Genomic DNA, 7,719 nt, shown 5'->3' with positions numbered 1-7,719 from the left:
CTCTCCACAAATCATAAAAATTTTCCCAGGTTACACAGTTTAGTTTATAACAATAGGCTAGCAAAGTGGACAGGAAAATTTAAATAAGAAACCAACTTCAATCAAAATCTCAGAAGAGAGAGAGAGAGAGAGAGAGGAGTTCTGAATATTTTAATACTTGATTCTCATCACCAAAACAAAATAATGCAGTATGACAATTAATAATAGAGGCTATATATTGAGAGAGAGAGAGAGAGAGAGAGAGAGAGAGAGAGGAGTTATATTCTAAATATTTTAATACTTGATTCCCATCACCAAAACAAAATAATGCAGGATGGCAATTAATAATAGAGGTTATATATTTTGAGAGAGAGAGAGAGAGAGAGAGAGAGAGAGGTGGGTGTGTATGAGCATTTACAGGAGACAAGAGAAGAGAAAAATAAAAAGTGAAGTCATTGACTTTACTGATATAAAAGAACAAACAGATGATTGTGCATGAAGTGGATTAGGTTTGAACATAGATGAAAATTACACTACGTTCAGAGTGCAACCTGAAACGACCTATATCCGATTTGTTGTGAAATCCGATTTTTTTTGTTAGGCCGTTCACATTACCAATTATATGAGACTTGTATGCGATCTCCAATACGAATGGAAAACGACCCAAAAGTGTCCCGCATGCGCAAATTGACACGTAATAAGCACATCTACGTAATACGTAAACAAAAAAAAGCGCACTCTTCATGTTTAATGATTTCTTTTTTTTGTTGTTGTTTGTTTAATTATCTGGTTAGTGTTAAAGTGTGAGGTCTCGTGTGTGTTTGTTTCTGAACTGAAATGAAAACGTGTAGCCTGGTAACGAGGGTTGACTCCTAAATGTTTCTCTAATTTCTATATAAGTGCACTACATGTTACTAGGAAGTAATGGATTTTTAAACTCTATATAGTGCACTCAAGCTTCAGTAGGCAGTCATTTGGGATATGGCCGCTGTATTACCAAACTCTTAATTCAGGCTTAATAATTTGCACATATTTATTTCGTCATATTAATAAACTTTTTCTACATTTTTATAAATATTTATTTAGATTGTTTATAGCCAGCTGAATTCTGCAACTTCTCTCAGCGCTGGCTCAAGGTGCATAAACACCAGTGTAGTTTGCTATGGAGATGAGGCAAGATCTGGCGATGGTTTTTGTGGTGGCGGCGGAACTCACACAATAATCTGATTAATGTGGGCAGCAGACTAATGAGACCAAAGGTGTCAAATTACTGGAAATTTCCAGAACAATCTTATAATCTTGTAATACAGGATGGTTTAAGTTATAAATCAGTTATAGAAACTATTTTATTTAATCAGGCTAACAGATCAACATCCAGGTCCCTACCAAATCCACCATTAGCTTGATCAATTCTATAAAAGTCTAATTCTGAAAACTGTACAAATGTTGTTGTTTTCCACCAAAGAGGCGGGATTAGCCAACGCAGAATAGTGACGTTTGTCTCTTGTTGATGACGTGTAGGTCGCATGAATGCGACCTGTCCGGTCAGACTGCAGTCGCATGTGAAAATATCGGATATGCATCGGAATTAGGACCACATATCCAAGCGGCCTGGGTCGCATGTGAAAAAATCGGATCTGTATCGTTCAGATTGTCAATAACAAATCGGATACAGGTCGCATATGAGCAAAAAAATCGGATATGGGTCGTTTCAGGGTGCAGTCTGAACGTAGTCATAGTGACTGAGAAAAGAGCTCTTGTTCACTTGTTTTTAGGCTCTAACAACAAAATCTGAATGTTATAACCTATATTTATGGTCTTTTTTCTATTATTAAACACCATTTTACCTGTGCTAGCAATGTACCCTTGTGTAATCAACATGGCATGCAGCTACTATCTTCTCATTAACAAAACAGCATCAACCCATAAATTAGCATCAGAATCGCTGAGTACATCACATATACCATAAATCAGATTCAGAAGTTGTTGAGTAGTCAGACTGATAAATCGAAAGACCAGATTTCATTTGTTACTTGTCAGCATGACCAGCAGAGGCGCCCAATCAACTATCCCCACACATACCAAAAGACATACAAGCCCTATATGTATATATTTAATAAGCCAAGCCGAGCCGAGCCAAGCCAAGAAGCCTTTATTTGTCACACGTCCACTCAAGCACAGACTTAAGCACAGTGAAATTCCTCCTCTGCGTTTAACCCATCTGAAGCAGTGAACACACACATTCACACACAAGTGAGCAATGAGCACACACACATACCCAGAGTAGTGGGCAGCTATGCTACAATGCCCGGGGAGCAGTTGGGGGTTAGGTGCCTTGCTCAAGGGCACTTCAGCCCAACCTCAGGCCATGGCTGCCTCATGTTAACCGCATGTCTTTGAGCTGTGGGGGAAACCGGAGCACCTGAAGGAAACCCACGCAGACACGGGGAGAATATACAAACACCACACAGAAGCCCCCATTGGAGCCCCCCCTCAGCCACTGGGCTTGAACCCACAACCTTCTTGCTGTGAGGTTACAGTGCTAACCACTACACCACCGTGCTGTTAATCGGTCCAAAACACTTCTCAGCAAGTTTAAACTTAGATAAATCCTAACAGATCATTGACATTACTCTTTAGATTTTTGGATGCGGATTTTTCATGTCTTGGCAAATCACCTGATCTGAATATCATTTTGTGGGTCTGACCCACCAGATGCAGGTCACTTGGGTGGTCTGATATACTGTATTTCAATATAAACATATTTACTGTGCTTCAGAGTGTTTAAGTTTAGGTTAAGTTCATTTGATTCATCGAATAGTTTTTTGTTTGTTTGCTTGCTTTTAAAGAGTGGAGTTTTTTCTTTAAAGACAGATTAGCCCATTGAGTAAAGGAAGTGACTGTGCAGAAACACAAGTCAAAAGGCACTTTCTTTCATTAAATGTCATTCAACAAACCAAGGGCTACCATCTGCATTGTGGTTGAGTGTTAGGTGTTGTGTTAACTAAGTACACTAAACTTGAGTTTAGTATGCTTCAGAATACAAAACCTTGTGATTGTAGAATAAAGTATAACTTCATGGAATTTATGTCATCTAACAGTCATTTACACATCATATAAGACCTAGAAAAGGTAGCATTCAAACAACTTTGCAATATAGGCAAAATATAAGGCTATATTTACAACCAGTAAGCGACATCATTGTGCCAGTTGGGGCTTAATAGGTGCATTCATGGCTGGGTAATTTACTTGCGTAAATTACTTGCTTCTTGATTTATGGAGCATTTATTCCAAATGTGTTGTGCTACTCTCATAATATCATTATTCACTGCATGAATATGTGAGTAGCCTAAGGCTATTTAATTTGATGAAACAGAGATGAACCTCAACATGCACATACTGTATAAATTTTTTCTCACTGATTTTTAAAAATTATGTCACAGAAGTAAAATGTAGCCTCGCTCAATAAACGTAATGGCCATTAATCATGCACACTACTTCTGGAAGTTGCAGTGCAACCATAAAAAAGTGTTGCACACAACCACAAAAAAATTCAGTGTTTCAGGCAACCACAAAAAAAAAAAATCTTTAAATGTGATTGCTGGTGGTGTTTGTGTACCAAAAGGCATACACAGATCTCAGGCTAATGTTAAAAGTAGACGGTCTTTCGATTTCGTAAAATCTGTGAAATTTAGTTCCCTCTGAAATTTGGTCATTGTGATATGTTTATTTTTGTAATATCTAAAAAAAAAACAACCCCAAAAAACAGGTCATTCTGTGGCTGGGAAGTTATTTAATTTGAGGGGATTCCCTCGCAAATAATGTGCATGAAATCGCTCGCTTCGCGCAGTCAAGCAGACGGAGGAAGTCCGTGTGCGCAGGTTTACACTGCAAAAAACTGAAAACTGAATTTGATGAGAAAATTCCTTAATACAACCCCGATTCCAAAAAAGTTGGGACAAAGTACAAATTGTAAATAAAAACGGAATGCAATAATTTACAAATCTCAAAAACTGATATTGTATTCACAATAGAACATAGACAACATATCAAATCTCAAAAGTGAGACATTTTGAAATTTCATGCCAAATATTGGCTCATTTGAAATTTCATGACAGCAACACATCTCAGAAAAGTTGGGACAGGGCAATAAGAGGCTGGAAAAGTTAAAGGTACAAAAAAGGAACAGCTGGAGGACCAAATTGCAGCTCATTAGGTCAATTGGCAATAGGTCATTAACATGACTGGGTATAAAAAGAGCATCTTGGAGTGGCAGCAGCTCTCAGAAGTAAATACGGGAAGAGGATCACCAATCCCCCTAATTCTGCGCCGACAAATAGTGGAGCAATATCAGAAAGGAGTTCGACAGTGTAAAATTGCAGAGAGTTTGAACATATCATCATCTACAGTGCATAATATCATCAAAAAATTCAGAGAATCTGGAAGAATCTCTGTGCGTAAGGGTCAAGGCCAGAAAACCATACTGGGTGCCCGTGATCTTTGGGCCCTTAGACGACACTGCATCACATACAGGCATGCTTCTGTATTGGAAATCACAAAATGGGCTCAGGAATATTTCCAGAGAACATTATCTGTGAACACAATTCACTGTGCCATCCGCTGTTGCCAGCTAAAACTCTATAGTTCAAAGAAGAAGCCGTATCTAAACATGATCCAGAAGCGCAGACGTCTTCTCTGGGCCAAGGCTCATTTAAAATGGACTGTGGCAAAGTGGAAAACTGTTCTGTGGTCAGACAAATCAAAATTTGAAGTTCTTTATGGAAATCAGGGATGCCGTGTCATTCGGACTAAAGAGGAGAAGGACGACCCAAGTTGTTATCAGCGCTCAGTTCAGAAGTCTGCATCTCTGATGGTATGGGGTTGTATTAGTGCATGTGGCATGGGCAGCTTACACATCTGGAAAGACACTATCAATGCTGAAAGGTCTATCCAGGTTCTAGAGCAACATATGCTCCCATCCAGATGACGTCTCTTTCAGGGAAGACCTTGCATTTTCCAACATGACAATGCCAAACCACATACTGCATCAATTACAGCATCATGGCTGCGTAGAAGAAGGGTCTGGGTACTGAACTGGCCAGCCTGCAGTCCAGATCTTTCACCCATAGAAAACATTTGGCGCATCATAAAATGGAAGATACGACAAAAAATACCTAAGACAGTTGAGCAACTAGAATCCTACATTAGACAAGAATGGGTTAACATCCCTATCCCTAAACTTGAGCAACTTGTCTCCTCAGTCCCCAGACGTTTACAGACTGTTGTAAAGAGAAAAGGGGATGTCTCACAGTGGTAAACATGGTCTTGTCCCAACTTTTTTGAGATGTGTTGTTGTCATGAAATTTAAAATAATCTAATTTTTCTCTTTAAATGATACATTTTCTCAGTTTAAACATTTGATATGTCATCTATGTTCTATTCTGAATAAAATATGGAAATTTGAAACTTCCACATCATTGCATTCCATTTTTATTTATAATTTGTACTTTGTCCCAACTTTTTTGGAATCGGGGTTGTACTAGTGAAATTATCTTGCTGCATGGACAGGTAATTTTACTTGACAAGACATCTTAGAATAAGTTGGTTACAATCTAGAACTAGTTTTAATAATCTCAAAGTTGGTGTCTTGTATTCTTCTAATAGGAAATGCTAGATCGTTTCAACTATATTCAAGATATTCTAACTTGTTAGGATATCATTTTTGCAGTGTACTTTCTTCTTCTTCTTCTTTTGGGTTTTATGGCAGCTGGTATCCACAGTGTTGCGTTACTGGCATCTAAAGGTTTACTTTTGACTGTGCACTGACAGTTACATCAGTCTGTCGCGAAATGAACAGCTGATCACACCGAGGTGCTTGCTGACCACCGATATTTATTAGTTTGGTCCTGGGGTTCCTTTCCTTCACAACATAACGTCTTTTCTTCTCGCTTTCCATTACTGTAATCAGTCTTTCATTTTTCATTCACATACATCCTCCATTTTTCTCTTCTGTTTCAAATTTGTATCCCACAATGCCTTGCGTGAATGGGGAAAGCCCACCATGTGATGCATGACGTAGTATCTTGTTTTGCGTCACGGTGAAGCAAGAAAAAAGAGCAGAGAATTTAGGGCCATGTGGCTCTAAATTCATTAATTGCTCTATTTTTAAAAATAAACTAATAAAATTGGAAGTCTGTGATTCAAATTCAGTAGCTTTCGAGCCACTAAACAAAAATAATTTAGTGTCAGGGAAAATTCTTTTTATGACCTACACCTGAAAAATCTGAAAGGCAGTACAGCTTTAAAGTAAAATAGCGATATGTCTAGAAAATTGTACTGTGCGTATATATCAAGGACCATGTGTCATTTTCGAGGCCATCCAGCAAAACTCTATTTTCTTTATCCACATTTATGTGTAGAATATTACATTTTACAGTAAACAGCTGCCACTGATTTAACTTAATTCACTATGTAAAAATCAAAACTTGCAACAGTTAATTGAAACTGTTACTATAGTAGAGTTAGTGAAATCATGAGTGGATATGGTGCATCATAATATAATTTTTCACTTAAAATATGAAAGCTCATCAGATGAAGAGGAAGAAGCAAAGCCAATTTCACCTTTAATGGGAATGTACAAAACAATGTAGGCCCAAGGAGCAGCAGGCTAGCCATCTACTAGCCACCAAGTGCCATCAATATTCTTAACTCTACAAAGTGACTGATAAGTTTCAAGCCACAGTCATTGACATGCACTTTTTATTTATTTACTTATTTATTCATTCATATTTTATATGCGTAATGTAACCTTGTCTCTATTTTATTAACTATGTCTTTATGGTATTGTTCTTGTGTTTGGTGACACGAAAGCGAATCTCCACCCTGGTGGATGAAAAAGATGTATTCTGTTACAGTGCCTTGAAAAAGTATTCATACCCTTTGAACTTTTTCACATTTTTCCACCTTACAACCACGAACTTAAAAGTTTTTTTATTGAGATTTTATGTGATAGACCAACACAGAGTAGCACATAATTGTGAAGTTAAACAAAAATGATAAATGGTCTTCAAAATTTTAAACAAATAAAAATCTGAAAAATGTGGTGTGCATTAGTATTCAGCCCCCCTGCGTCAATACTTTGTAGAGCCACCTTTTGCTGCAATTACAGCTGCAAGTCTCTTGTGGTATGTCTACCAGCTTTGCACATCTAGACACCTAAATTTTTGCCCATTCTTCTTTGTAAAATAGCTCAAGCTCAGCCAGATTGGATGGAGAGAGCAATTTTCAAGTCTTGCCACAGATGCTCAATGGGATTTAGGTCTGGACTTTGACTGGGTCATTCTAACACATGAATATTCTTTGATCTAAACCATTCCATTGTAGCTCTGGCTGTATGTTTAGGGTCATTGCCTTGCTGGAAGGTGAATCTCCTTCCTAGTCTCAAGTCTTTTGCAGCCTCCAACAGGTTTTCTTCCAGGATTGCCCTGTATTTAGCTCCATCCATCTTCCCATCAACTCTGACCAGCTTCCCTGTCCCTGCTGAAGAAAAGCATCCCCATAGCATGATGCTGCCACCACCATGTTTCACAGTGGGGATGGTGCGTGCAGGGTGATGAGCAGTGTTAGTTTTCCGCCACACATAACGCTTTGCATTTAGGCCAAAAAGTTCAACTTTGGTCTCATCTGACCAAAGCACCTTCTTCCACATGTTTGCTGTGTCCCCTACATGGCTTCTGGCAA

The sequence above is a fragment of the Neoarius graeffei genome, chromosome 17 (genome assembly GCF_027579695.1).
Source record: "Neoarius graeffei isolate fNeoGra1 chromosome 17, fNeoGra1.pri, whole genome shotgun sequence".
Classification (NCBI taxonomy): domain Eukaryota; kingdom Metazoa; phylum Chordata; class Actinopteri; order Siluriformes; family Ariidae; genus Neoarius; species Neoarius graeffei.
The sequence above is the reverse complement of the archived record's forward strand: the minus strand, read 5'-3'. Positions refer to the sequence as shown.